Consider the following 15,161-nt stretch of genomic DNA (forward strand, 5'->3'; position numbering starts at 1 on the left):
TTCCCATGAGGGCTCTGACTGCACCTGACTCCCTCCCCCAGCCCTTTTCTGTCAGCAATAGCCCTGTGCTGATGCCAGCTACAGGTTCACTCCTGGATTTTTGCTCCCACAGGATCTCTGATCTCTGGGAAACCCTCCTCCCTCTATGACCTACCAGCAGACTGTCCCACCTTGTGTGAGGAAAGCCACCTTGACTCCTTTCAGCTTCTCCTGGCTGCATCTTGATCCTCTTTGCCACCCTGGGGGCTCTCACTGGAAGGAGGCACATGGTGCAGTCTGGTCCCCTGGGCTCACTGCTCTGTCACCAGCTGCACCAAGGGTTTGGGATGCTGTTGCACTCCCTCCCACTCGCTCCACTCATGTAGCATAAGGCAAAATCACTGCCTGCTCCTGCACCTCAGGTTTGGCACCAAGCCAGCATTCCTCCCTGCCATGGAGCAGGAATGGGGATTAATTATCTAATTATTTCACATTCCTTGAGAAGAGACAAGCTAGCCCAGATCCTGGTGCCTTGCAGCTGGTGGGTATAATGGGGGATGCCAGGGCAGGCTGAAGGTTTTGGCAGCTGGAGCTCAGAGTTGACCCATCCATCCCTGCAGGGCTTTTCCACGTCCCATGTGAGCAGGAGGGAAGACACATGCATCACAGATTGCTCCATGCAAAAGCCAGACTGACATGCCTCTGAGGGCTTTTCTTGAGAGCAGACAAGGCAGAAGGTCTAGGGCTGCTCCTGCAAGGTGCAGGGCTACAAGTCAAGCCTGTCAAGCAGGCCACAAAGCAGTTCAAGGTATCACCTCCTGCCTGCACAAGCAACAGAAAATGCTCCACACTGTTGAGAAGGAAGGGGGTCTCAATCCCATGCCTGAATGCTGAACTGCAGCTTCTGGACAGGCTCCTGCCCTGTTTGAGCTTGGTTATCACCTCACCTGTTCAAAAAACTGTGTCCAGTTTTTGTGTTCTCATGGGCTGCCCTGGATTATTTCAACTTCATCTACCTCTGAAAAGAGCCACACTGCAGAGGAAAACCATTGTGGTGTCCTTTATCCAAAAGGTTTACACTCACAAGACCCACTCTCTTCTAACCCAATGTCCTGAATGGTATTTGCAGCAAGCCAGAGCCCTGCTGTCAGTACTTGAGCAGTGCCTAAAGCTCATTGTGTGTCCCTGTGCAGCTCCAGCTGTGTCTGATGCTCTGAATGAGAGCCAAAACCAAAATCAGAGCCAAGCCAGAGCCAAGCAGTTGCCTTCAGCCCAACAGCAAAGTGCAGTGACCAGGCACACTGGCTGCACAGCTCTGGGGGACTGTTTGCCTCTCCTTGGCCCAGGTATTTCTGGGAGACCTCAGCATCTAACCAGAAAGAGATGAAATCCCCTAGGGAGATATGGCAGGCTTGGACAGCTGCAAGAGGGCAAGGATCTGCCTGCTGCACCCTGCAGGTGGACAGACAGGAATCTCACCTGCAGCATAGCACAGAGATACCAGAGCTGAGCACAGGCAGCAGGGCTCGGGCACTGGGGCAGGCTGGGCAGCAGAGAAACCATCAGTGCCACATGGGCTGCCCCAGGTGAGAGGCTGCAGCAAACCTGGCTTTGCACAGCTGCACTCCCAGCTACCTCAAACATCTCTACTTTCCACTGCAGGCCATGCTATGCATTGATCTCCCCACCTCACCAAAACCTGCCATCTGCTTTTGACAGTGAAACCATTTTCGTCCCAAATCCTGGCCATCCCCTGCCCCAAACATGGGTTGCTCCTGGTATTTTGATGCCTCACTCCAGTCCTGTCCTTGCCTTTCACTTTAGCTCTGGAGCCCTTGCCAATGCTGTTTCACTGCCCACTCCCCATCCCTTGCTCTTATCAGGACCAACCTGGAATTCATGCCTGGATCTTCAGGAAATGGGAGCTTAAAATCGTTTGGTCCCTTCTTCTGAGAAAACTGACAACACTGCCATAAAAAAGAAAAATTCTTAAAATAACACAATGTGGAGAAGCTGTGTGCCTCTGATGCCCACTGCCTCTTGTTCCCGGCATTCCTGGCTGCACATACCCTTCTCATCAGCCTTCCCCATGACTGTCTCCATGATTTATGGTCTTAATAACTGAGCCTGAATCCTGCTGCCCTCCCCGCCGGGGCTCATAACCAGCCGCCATTCAAACCCATTGCATGGCGTATTCTGGTGCAGTCCAGAGCATCTTTTCAGAGCAACCTCATCCCTTTCTCCTCTCCCCAGGAGGAAACTCTTTTCCTGTAGGAGACCTCTGGGCAGTCTTTTCCCTTCCCTTTCCATAGGACACTTCTGTTACCATTTGATGTAAGCCACCATGAGCCTCCTGCAACAGAAGGGAAAAGGGGAGCTTCTCCCTGTGGATGTACATGTTCCTTCTCTGTAGCACATTTGCAAAACACCACCTTCCCCCCCGCCATGCACAAAGGCCTCCCCACACATTTCCATGGAGGAGAAGGTGCAGAAGAAGAGAGGTGGTCCCTTTCAGGTTGGATGACCATCAGCCCAAGGAGCTGGGCACAGAGAAGGACACAGCCAGGGAGAAAGGAGTCTCATGCAGGGTCTGAAAGCTGGGGATGGGGAGCCCCATGCTGGCTGCCCTTGCAGGTACCACTCTGCCGTGCAAGGGGCTGTTTCCAGTCATGAAGCACCTCATTGAAACATAGAATCATTTAGGCTGGAAAAGACCTTTAAGATCACTGAGTCCAACTATCAACCAGCATTACCAAGTCTAACATTAAACCATGTCCCTCAGTGCCATATCTACCTGTGTTAAGCACCTCCAGGAATGGCTATTCCACCACTTTTCTGGGCAGCCTGTTGTTCCAGTGCTTGACTCCCCATTCAGTAAAAATTTTCCTATTATCCATCTAAATCTCCACTGGCAGAACTCATCGCCATTCCTTTCATTCTGTCACTTGTTATTTGGTAGAAGAGGCCAACCCTTATCCTTCTACAAGCCTCTCTCAGGCAATTGTAGAGAGTAATAAAGTGCCCCCTGAGCTTCCTTTTCTCTGGCTAAACACCACAGGTCCTTTTCCACTGGGCACCTTTCCAGGTACTCTTTCCCCAGCTGGTACAACTGCATAGGGTTGCTGTCAGCCACATGCAGGACCTTGTTGAACCTCATACAACTGGCCTAGGCCCATCAATCCAGCCTGTCCAGATCCCTCTGCAGGGCTTTCCTACACTCCAGCAGATTGACACTTCCATCCATCTTGGTGTCACCTGCAAACTGACTGAGGGTGCCCTTGATCTCCTTGTAGAGATCATCGATAAAGATATTAAACAGAACTGGCTGCAACACTGAGCCCTGGGGAACAGCACTTGTGACTGAGCCCTGGGGAACAGCACTTGTGACCTGCCACCAACTGGATGTGACTCCATTCACCACCACTCTCTGGGCTCAGCCATCCATTTTTTTGCCCAGTAAAGTGTGCAGCTGTCCAAGCCATGAGCAGCCAGTTTCTCCTGGAGAATGCTGCAGGAAACAGTGTCAAAGGCTTTACTACAGCCCAGGTAGATATATCCATAGCCTTTCCATCATCCACTCAGCAGGTCACTGTTTCACTGTTAAGCAGGATTTGCCTCTAATAAACCTGGGCTGTCTGCTCCCCTGGTTGTCCTGTACAGGTTGCATGGTGGCATTCAAGATGACATGCTCCATGACCTTCCCTGGTACTGAGTTCAGGATAACAGGCCTGTATTTTCCTGGATCGTCCCTCTGACATTTATAGATGGGCGTTACATTTGCTAACCTCCAGTCATCTGAGACCTCCTCCGTTTGCCAGGACTATGGGTAAATGACTGAAGCAGCTTGCTGACCTCAGGGCCATGTCTCCCAGGTCTCTTCCTATTACCCCTAGAGCTCCAGGGCATTGGTAAAGCCCTGCTGACTCCCTGAAAAACTAAGCACCTGCTCTCCTGCTTGCACTCCAGAGAGCATTGCTGAGAAGCAGCTAAAAGGAGGTGAAAGACCCCAATTAGTCTCCAAAGAGTCTGCTTGCAGCTTTGAGAGCTGCTCTGAGGTCTCTGGCTGCTTGGAGGTAAGGCCAGCCTCTTGTACTAATTGACAGCAAGGGAGAGGCATGAGACAGTTCCCCCATTTCTGATCCAAGCTGCACTCCCACCTGCCCCTGGAAAACCACACTTCAGCAGTGCAACAGCAGCTCAGCAGCTGGTGCCCTGCCTGCCCTCCTTTCTGCAGATTAATGACTGTCTAATTGTTCTTTATTTTGCCCTGGCAAAGGTGGGGTCCTTTGCTCCTCACAGGGGAGAGAGAGCAGAGGAAAGGCACAGGGGTGTCCCCAGAGAAGCAGGAGCTAATGAGCCATCTGACTACAAGAATTTGCTTTGCTTGTAATACCTGGTAATAGGTATTGCCTTGGAGGCTGGCTCACGAGAATGAAGCATGAAGAGGGGTTGAGGATATGATCAGCTTCTGATTTTAATCAAGTGCTATTTTTACAAAAGCCAAGTCACCACCCAGACAGCGTGAGTGCTTCACTGAGCAAAAGAAACAAAAAAGTCACAGCCACAGCATGGAGGGTGATGGGTCCAGCCAGAAATCAACCCCTGAGGTAAGAGGTGGGTGCATGTCAGTCTGTGACGCAAACCATGAGCTCCCACACAGGCAGGGAATATGTTGGGGGGAGCCTGCCTATCCTCTGTGAAGAAAAAAGCAGGAACAAAGGGGAAAAAAATCTCCCCAGAGCTCCCATGGGGGTGAAATGCAAGCATTTCCCCTACAAATGGATGCTTTGGGGAACTCTGTGTTTCCCAAACACTGAGTGATGGTGGGGTCTCCTGTCCTCCTTACTGTCCCCCTGCTCGGGGGGGGATGGGGGAGACAGTTCTCCCCAGATCACCCCTCACACTGCTTCCCCAGGGATCCTGCAGGTCCTGAGCCCCCCGTGGGAGCAACCCTGGCTGCAGCAGCACAGGAGGCAGGCACTAGCTCGAAACAGTTAACAGCTCTCCTCAGCCGCCACACGGTGATGGATGAGCTCTGCCCCATGGAAATGTCACTGTCTGAGCAGAGCGTGAGCTCATTCCCTTCCTCCTCCCATCTCAGCACGGAGCCAGCTGGGATGAGCAGCTCCCTGTCCTCCCCGAGTGGGCAGTCTGGCCTGGCCTCCCACCTTTTGATGACAGTGTTCAGGCATAAGAGACAAAAGGAGCCACGAGTTTTCAGGGTGTAACCCCACTCACCCCAAGGCCTGCTAATTAAGAGAAGAAGGGATCCCCTCCACTCCACGGGAGAGGAGGAAATGCAAATGGATTAGGGATGGTCTGGCCAAGCATTGAACCTTGTTATCTAATTTGAAAAATGGGTAAATGAGGTAATTATGGTGAGGTATCGATTCATAGCAACATGCTCCATAAATGCCACAGCAATAACTCTCAGTGCTGCCACCAAACTCCCCCAGCCCCTCCTCAGCTGCAGAAGGCAAGCTCAAGCTTTATGCTTTACCCTGTACAAGTCTGAGACATAGAGCCAGCCAGTGTGGGCAGGGACAAGGCCACCTTCTACCCCCAGGATGAGCTAGTCTGCTGGTTCCCACTGGAAAAACCTCTTCAGGAGCTTGGCTCTGATGGTCTGCATTCCTTGTGTGTGTTTTCTGTCAGGTGCAGTAAAAGCAATAAGTGAAGAAAGAGGGAGTCATGTTGATGAAAAGGGTCAGGAGGCAAGACAGAGGCTTCACTTACACTAACTTTGGGTAGCATTATTATGAGGCATTGATGGTGTTTTGGTAGTGAACAAGCCACTTAACTGTATTCTGTTCAGTCAGAGCCTGAGCTTTTTCCCGCTGCAACATGAATGTTCTATACTTCTGCTCTGCATCTGGAGACAACCTTCTCCACAACTGCCTTTTGGGAAGTTGCCTATTACATTGGTAGCACCCAGATAAATTCCTAATAGGCTTCTTATAGACATATTTAGAGATAGGTTTCCCTATAAAATTTCCATTTAAATTTGTACACGTTCTATGTATTGCACATACATATATGCACAGTACAGCACATACACAGTCTGTGAGCCACAGCTGTGTGGGCTTGTGCCCTTATTCTTTGTCTGGTAGCTTAGGAGCCAACCTGAACATCAGTTATAGCCAGAGGGAGGTGGCAGACCCCAAATATTCTCCACACTTTCAGGTCACACCAAACACTCCTGCTGACTTGTGAGTTGCCCACTGCAAGTGGGTGAGAAACCAGCTTGGTGCCTGGCAGAGGCAGCAGAGAGTTGGGGTTTACCCATGTCAATCTCTTTCTCAAAACAGGCCTGCAGCTTGGGCATCTCTGAATGGTGCTGGGATCCAGGCCACTGGAGCCAGAGCACCAGAGAACTTGCCTGGAGCAAGACTGAGCCTGCTCAGCTCTGCCCTCAAGGTGCTTGAATATTTGTCTTCACATCACAGTCATATCAGGAAGGTGCAACAGGTACCACCTCTGCATGCTCCTTGGGATGCCAGAGGCTTTTCCCTGGCAGCTGCTGCAATTTTTTCCTTTCCAGCCACTGGCTTGGGAACTTGATGCTGACAGAGAACAGTCATGGCTCTATTTACAGCTCAGCCACTTACCCTCTGTTTCACCACCTGCAAAGTGGGTGATCATTATAATCCCCTCCTTCCCTGGGGACACAAAGAGCCAATGAACAAATCACAAAAAATGAGTGCTTTGAGATCTTTGGGTAGAAAATATTCCAGGGCTGTTATTGTTATTGGTAATGGCACATACTTATTCCACTTATTGGTACTTGAAGCTACATTAAAGTCATTCTCTAGATGCAGGAGGCTTCAAAAAAAAAAATGTATGGCCTTCTGTTCCACAAGTACTGGCACGTGCCAGTTGTACTGAAGCAAATATTACCTTCTTGGGCACTGTCTTGTGTGACCATTTTTCAGCAGCAGCTGGTATTCATCCTGCTCCTCCAAAGTGTCCTAACCCCATTTCCATGACCAAATCTGAAAGTCTTTACCCCTTCCACATCTCCCCAGTTTTCTTCACTGTGTCCAGTCCTCCATAACACTCTCTTTCTCAAGAGTGTCCTCTCAGTCTTTACCCTGTGCATGTGCCTCCTGACTTCTCTGCTTGCTTCCTCAGTAGCTCCTTTAATGTATATTCCTACACTCTACTCCCTGCACCTTCTTCTGCAGAGAATGTGGAAATTTCTGTTTTACTGCCAGGTGAACCTCAACACAGCCATAACAAACTGCTTAGGATGGACTGCCAGCCTTCCTACTCACAGCTTCTTGTCTCCAAGACACATGTCCATTTCCCTACCCCACACATGGTGTGTGAATGGAGCTCTGTAGTCCCTCTGTCTTCATCATCCAGGTCCCAGTTCCCCAGCTTTGTCCTTCCCTCCTGAGGAAAGGGACACAGATCTCCACATGGCTACCACAAGCTCTCCCCACTGGATTCCTGCAACCCCATTGCCACCAGGAGATGTCTTCTCCTCCCCAGTAGTTCCCCTGTGGGCCATGCTCTGATTTCTGTGCAGGGACATGTCAGCAAACTCACAGCTCCATCTCATTCTATCAGGACTTTCTTGGGGTACAGGGCAGAGACACACCTCTCACCTCTCTTTGGATGTCTATAATTTAGTTAGTTAATCTGGGACGGTCACCAAGGTGCTCTATCTTGATGGAGAAAGAGAAGAATCTTGGGCAGGGGGTTGGCCTCACCTCTCTTAAACACTGTTTGGGAGGTAATAAGCCTACTTTCCCTCCACTGACTGCAGCGGGAATGCTGGTCTGGCCTCTGGGCAGCTGTTGCAAGGGGGAAGGAACCCACACTTGGCACCCAGCAGGTACCCACATCCACTCCACAGCCTAGAAAACCTCATGTAAATACAACCTCTAGAGTAACTCCCCCAGGATAATTAAACTACCAAAGGGAAAAGGCTGGGAACTGGTTCCCTTAACACTACAGGGGTGAGAACAATTACTTAAATGGTTATGCTCAAATGCCTCTTCAAGCTCTTTAGACACTGGCTGATGTCTGCTATCTGAAATTTTAAACCTCTAAACACTGATTAAAAACTACCCACTGACAGAGAAAATATTTGTTAGTTTACTCCAAGTTTATTAGATGTTAGACCTAATTAAAAGTTCCAATGCATGGTAAATGCTTCTTTAATTACAGTGAGACAGGAACATTAGAACTGTGGTTTTGTAGAGAAAGTACATCTAATTAGCCTGGTTATTTGGGGCATTATTTCTATCTATTTGAAATATATTGCACTGCATGTTGCTTATTCCAGTCAGAGCTTTACAGAAATGTACTCCAATCAAAAAAACATTTTTAAAAATTTTCTTTTATGATTTTTTTATTATTAATTCTTCATTTATTCTTAATGAAAGAAACTAGACTCAGAGTCCCTGGAGGATAAATTCCTTTGTTTATGCACAGAATAAATAACAGGGACTGCATGGATCAGCACTGGGATCTTCGTTATGAGCAATTTGGGAGCTACAAATCCATCATTCAGTCCTCTACCTCGGTGTGTGCGTCAGCAACAGTGGAGGCAAGTTTTTTGGACATGGACACATATTCTGTGACACTGAGATGATCTCTCTTCAGATAAACACATTTCTACATGGTTGTGTTGCCAGAGGCACAGTCCTGCCCTTCTCCCATCTTTCCCAAAAGCCTTTTCTGACTTCCTGAGTATCCAAGCTCAAAATCCAAGGTTTTGTTTCCAACTGTTTTCATAGAAACAAGCTTCACTCCCCTAGCACCCCTGCCTCACTGCAAACCTGGGAGAGGAGCAGTGTAGAGCTGGCTGGTGTGGTCCCTGCGCTATGGAACTACATTGTGTGGATAGTGCTCCAGGCACTTGCTCCAGGCTGTGATTTATTTTTGGAGGCGGGGGAAAGGGGGCAGTTAAAATCTACATAGAGGGGAGGATATGTTAGGATGACTCTTTTAACCATGTAAGGAACACTTCATGAATTTGTTCTCTGCATTAACAGCAGACATTACTCTCGTAAGTGAGGGGGTGGTGAAGTCCCGTGTGCTCCAATGACCTCTGTCAGCACATAGCTGCCTTTGCATCATTGGTGCATTTTCCCAGACTGATTAAAATTTTCTGAGGCCTTTTTTTGTTTGGAAAACAGTTTAGAAATAACCATTACTAACTCTAAAAATAAACCAATCAAGCCAACACATCAACAAAAGACAACCCACAAACCCCAAACCAACCAACCAACAAGCCAACAGTGAGTATTGAAGAAAAAAATTACATTGACATGGGAATAAAGTAGACACAAAACCCCTGAACTGCTGTGGATTGGAAAGCTCCATGTTGACACTGTGACAGTGTTAATTTAAAGGGGTAGAAAGTGCAAGCATTCATGTGGTCTGTGAGCAGGCTTTGCTCACTGCTCTTTGTTAGGCGTTATAAGCCACAGTCCAAACCAAGTACTAGAAATCACAAAACTCACATGAACCAAACAAGAACCCATTGTGAGTCCAAGAAGTATTACCTATTGCCATCACCTGGAACATACGAAAGCAGTGTGCAGAGCTGCCACTGCTCCCAGGGAAGGGCAGTGTTAACCCATGGAGAGTAGGGTCTTGCTGAGGCAGTGCTTTGTGTGCTGTCTCTTGCATGAGCACTGTTGCACTGAAGCAGCTATGGAAGCACAAGTGTGGTGTCCCAGAAGCAAATAATTCTGGGCCTTAAAAAATCAGGCAGCATAAACCTAAAAGTGTGAATCATAGCTTTCAAGAGTCCTTACTTACCTCCCTGAGAGCGAGAGAGTTCACACCAAAGGCCAGGAGAAAGAACAGGGAAGGGGCTTGTACATCCCTGGAGAGCCATTGATTTATCCTCCCAAGGATTTTAATGCAGCTGGAGTGCCCAGCCAAGTCCCATGTGCTAAAACGTCTATGAATGACCTGCCTTCCTCAGCTGGTTTCACATGCCACACAGTGACAATGCAAGCCAGCGCAGCCATGGCCCCATGATGCAGACTGTCAGGGAGCAAAAGCCACCTCCTCTGCGGGCTGCAGCAGGGCTTGGAGGGCAGACTGGGACACAGCCCTGGCGTTAGCAGAGGGGAGATGGGAACAGGCATCCAGAGGGCTGGCAGCAGTGAGCAGCCAAATGCTCACCTCCCTGCGGCGGGCACAGTGAGGACAGTGAGATGCAACCCCTGCTTGGGGCTGTAGTGCTCTGAACCTGAACACATTTAACAGGCCAGTGGGACTGTGACTCATGGTCAAGGATGTTACAACAGGGACAACAATGAGTAGCAATGAATTGGTTTTCCCCAAAACCAGTTCTTTGAGAAAGGGCATGGGGGAATAGAACAAAAACACTTCTGCTGGCTGGGCATGTAATCTTGCAGCTGGAGGAAATGACAGATACAAGGACCTGGAAAACACTGGCACTTGTGCACATGCATGTTCATGTGTGCATGCCAGGGGACAGGAGGGTGGAAGGCAAAGCCCCACACCTCCAAGTGTTATCAGCAGTCTGTCAGAGGAACTGAGCAAGCTGAGAGCCAAGAGGTCTCCTGTGGTTTATGCTGCCACTTCCCACGCAGTGCTGAGGAGAGGGAAGGTCTTTCTGAAAGCAGTCCCAGGCTCACATCTAATCACATCCATGGGGAGGACTTAGCCCAGAAAACCTATCAGATCAGAGTTTCACCCCCTGTATTCTTGTAGATGACCATCTAAGCTGCTGAGAAATTCTCCAGAAGAGCACTATGTGCAGAGAGCCAGGAGAAACTCTCATTTACAGCTGAACAACACTTCTGAAGTTCTTTTATTCCTTTTTGGTTTTCTCTTTTTGTTTATTCTCCTTATGCTTTGAGTATGAACAGATAGTGTAGGTTTTCCATTAGGAGGTCTGTGTACAATAGGTCTGTAGATTACACTCTGGTATCTTGTGGACTGTCATCTTAGGGACTGTCAAAGATCTCTCAGGATAATGCTGCACTCCATCAACTTGCTCAGCACTTGCCAATAAATCCCAGATCAGCAATTGTCAGTAAATCCCAGATGTTTGTCATCTCTTCCTGGGATCTTTCCTCAAATTTATTTCCCCTATTCATCAGTCCTGCCACGTGCAGAATGAAAGCAGCAGGCTTAATGCCTAAAGCACCTGGAAATGCTGGCATAGACGCTCCAGTTGGGCTATGTAGCATTGTTGGACTTTCCATTAGTTCCCTGGCAGTGGTATGTGGATCATCTGGTTTGCTCTTTACAATCCTGCTAACCCATTCTCCAGGAGTGGTCCCCCCAGAGAGGGAAAGAGTGGTGGCACGCTGCTACAAGGTGTTTAAAACAGTGGGATGAAGAATGGGTGAGCCCTCAATGCATGGCAATTAGATGGAGCTAGAAAGGGAATAGTCCAGCCCCACCTTGGTCTGTGCTTGTCTACAGGAACAGAGGGTTGAGGGACATAGCTCATGGGTCTGTGCTTGCCACAAGGGCTGAGGACTCCATAGCACATGCAGAATAGAGCAAGTGGGGAAGGAAACCAGCTGGGCTAGCAGGTTGAGTGAAAGTCCTTCTGGCCGCAATATCAGACAGAGCAAAACTGACAAGAGGTCTCAGTCCTCTGATTTCCATGTGTAGGCTGATCAGCAAATGGGGTCTGGCAGGAAGAGTCCCTGTGGGGATGCTATCACACAGATGCCCAGATATGTTGTGAAGATTGTTTTTGCAGCTTTCTCTGGAGCATCTGATATCAGCCACTGCCAGGGTTGAGATAAGGGCCTAAAGGGAAATTCATGTGGTCCAGTGAGATATCTCCAGTGCTCACAATGGCCCCCTGATCTCCCTTCCCTCACCCCTTTTGTTTACAGCTTGGATTTGTGGCACTTGTGTTTCTGTATGCAGCAGTTGTCTCTTTGTGTTTCTAAGCAAGGCTGGGCACACAGTGAGCGTTGCTGCTGTGTGGATGCTGCTCACCTGCCCTGTGTACCTCCTGCAGAGGAAGCACTGAGCTCTCCCACTGCTGTCTCCTTTCTCCCCCCAGGGCTCATGAGCCCCACTGCTCCCTGCAGATCTCTGCAAACCTTCCTATATCCTATGGCTTACCTGTCCTCTGCATCTTTAAATACCCACAGCTCCTTTTTACCCACGTCTCCATCCCAGAATTAATTCCCTAGCAGCACAGCTCCTTCCTCAGCTTCCTCAGGCCCATGCTGCCTTCCCGTGCACACCAGTGCCTATGGCATCACATTCCCAATCTAGCACAGTCCTATTTCCCATTTCCTTTCCATGCCTTTTCTACTGATTCAGGCTTTACTGACCTCTGTAGTTAAAAAAAAAAATAAAATAAAAGCGAATCCCCACTTCTGGGGAGTGTTGGATTCAAAATTCTGCAATTTAATGTAAAAATATTGTTTGCTTGGAAATTATCTTTGGATGATTCCATGATCTAGAGGGATGCCTGGGGGCTCTGTGAGCTCATTTCCCATCACTTCTGCCCTTCAGGTGAGAGTGCTCAGCCTTCTTGGTATGGTTTCTCTTCACATATCAGACATACAACCCTAACCCTAAACCCTAGCCCTAAGCCTAACCCTTTAAAAAAAAAAAAAAAAAAAAGCAGCTCTGGCTGTGCATCCCATATCTGAGGGAGCCATGGCTGCTCAGCACCCAGCAGCCTAACCCTACCACGACAACTTTTGTTCAGAAACTCTCCTAGAGTTGTGCTAATTGGCTGAGCATCCTCAGATTCTCATCAGCCAGCCTATAAAATCTAAAGAGGTGGGAAGCTGTCTCCTGGCTAGAGATGTCCAGGCTCACAGAACAGCCACCTATATGAGCTAGCCAGCATGCAGTCTTTAGAAAGAAACCTAGATCTGGGGAAGGAAGAAGAAAGTACTTGTAATGCCTCACCTGCTCAGTTTGCAGCCATCCTCCTCTTCAAACTTAGTCCAGCTAAGGCAAAAACCTGCACAGAGCCCACCAGGCTGTCATTTTTTCCAACATGGAAGTGTCAGCAGCCTGCTAGCAGCCTGCCTGCAGATTGGCAGTGTTTCAGCCTTGACAACTGGAGTCCCAGTAAGATGAAGGTGCTGGCCTGTGCTGGTTTCAACTAGAGTAGAGCTCATTTTCTTCCCAGTGGCTGGTATGGGGCTGTGTTTTGGATTTGTGCTGATCACAGCATTGATAATACAGAGACATCTTTGTTATTGCTGAGCAGGGCTTACATACAGCTGAGGTCTTTTCTGCTTTCCATACTGCCATGCCTGACAAGGAATTTGAGGGTGCATAGGAAGTTGGAAGGAGACACAGCCAGGACAGGTGACTCCAACTGACCAAAGGGATATTCCAGCCTGTATGAAGGAGGAGGAAGAGGGGAACCCTTGCAGCGATGGTGTTTGTCTTCCCAAGTCACTGTCACTCATGATGGGGCCCTGCTCTCCTGCAGAAGGCTGAACACCTTCTTGTCCATGGGAAGTCGTAAATTAATTCCTTGTTTTGCTCTGCCTGTGTGTTTGTCTTTTGTTTTCCCTATTAAACTGTCTTTATCTTAATCCACGGGTTCTCTAGCTTTTTTCCTTCAAATTCTTTCCCTGACCTCACTGGTGAGTGAGTGGCTGAGTGGAGCTTGGCTGCTGGCAGGGGTTAAACCACAACATGGCCCATGCCATGCAAATCCACTGCAGGAATTGGCAGAGATTCTGCTGTAACTTTGCAAGGCAGAGAAAGTGGAGGGAGACTTGGGTACCTTGTGTGCCAGCACACAAGGTGAGGGCACAGTTCTTCCACCCATATGGGTGCACAAAATCATCTCTTTGCAAAGCTGTGGATACAAACCAGCCCTCAGGACTTAGAGATGTTTTCTCCCCATCCATTTTTGCAGTTCAGCTCAGTCCTGTTTCTGGGCTACTGTTGAATGAGGAGAGCCATGAAACACACTTGTATGGCACAGGGAGCTGCACAGGGCAGGTACAGGGACGTGAGGAATCCACCTATGCAGAGGGCAAAGGAGAAAGGATTAAACATGTTCAGCTCTCTGGGCAAAACAGGCTTTTCCAGTGACTTGGGAGAAAACTGCTTGCCCTACGCTATGAGAGTAAACAATGCATAACGTCTAAAAAATTTCTGGCAGTTTACTGACCATAATAGGAGCTAAAATTTATAACCTGCTGCATAGTTTAACAGTGTCTATTAAATCTGCAGACAAAGCATTTGCTGAGATTGTGGGAAATTTATAAAATCACCTATCCTCAGAGTCATTGGAGATGATAAAGCAGTTCTGTTTTTATAAAGAGAATCTGAAAGAAAATGAACATTTCTGAAAACATGGCTGGAATAGAGAAATGGCCAGGGCTTTGCCAGGGTGCAGGGAATATAAATGATGCATGAAGGAGCTGGGTACTCTGTGTTCAGGGAAATAAAACAACCTCTGACCGGTGATTATAGAGTGAGGCTGATTTGACCTCAAACCTGCTCAAGAAATTGGAATATCCCCAGAAACAAGTACTAAAAATGCCGGGGATTCATGACAATATCATATGATCAGTGCAACAAATTAAGCAAGAGTCTTGCAAAAAGCATAGTGTGGACAACTGTCAAAAGCAAAGTGCTTTCATTGCAAGAAATGATGCTCGTAGGAATGGCTGGAGACTGTGTCCAGGTGAGTACTGAAAGCATCCAGTGAGAGAAGCAATTGGCTCTGATTGCAGATCCCTGAGCTCCACTTTCACGTTTCAACCAGTCAAATGAAGGCTCACAGTGGCAACAGCCTCACTGTATGGAAGGGAAATATCCCTGGCTTCTCACTGCTTTAATCCCAAACCTGAAGGTATTGTGAAGAGAAAACAGTTTTTTTGTGGTGCTGGCTGCAGGGAGCAGCAGTTAAGTGCAATGAAGAGGAATCAGACAGATGAGCCATCCTCTTGTTGTGCATGGCAGAAAGGGTGCCATGAGAAATGCTGAGGAAGCTGGAGTGGGTTCTGCTAGGATGGATGAGATAATGTCTGCACACTAATGACTGCCTTTGTCTTTGTTTGAAAACAACAGTTAAGTGAAGTGTATGTCAAGGTTGCCTGATGCACAGCACCAGAGCACATCACTCTGTGATGCTCCAGCACTGAGTGTCTGTGGAAAGAGCACAGCCAGGAGTTTTGTGTGGTGGCCATACACTGACATGGGAATGGAGAAAATGCCCTGCTGGAGTGTGT

This window comes from Lichenostomus cassidix, chromosome 3, assembly GCF_008360975.1.
Source record: "Lichenostomus cassidix isolate B80296 chromosome 3, HeHo_3.0, whole genome shotgun sequence".
In the NCBI taxonomy this organism is placed as follows: domain Eukaryota; kingdom Metazoa; phylum Chordata; class Aves; order Passeriformes; family Meliphagidae; genus Lichenostomus; species Lichenostomus cassidix.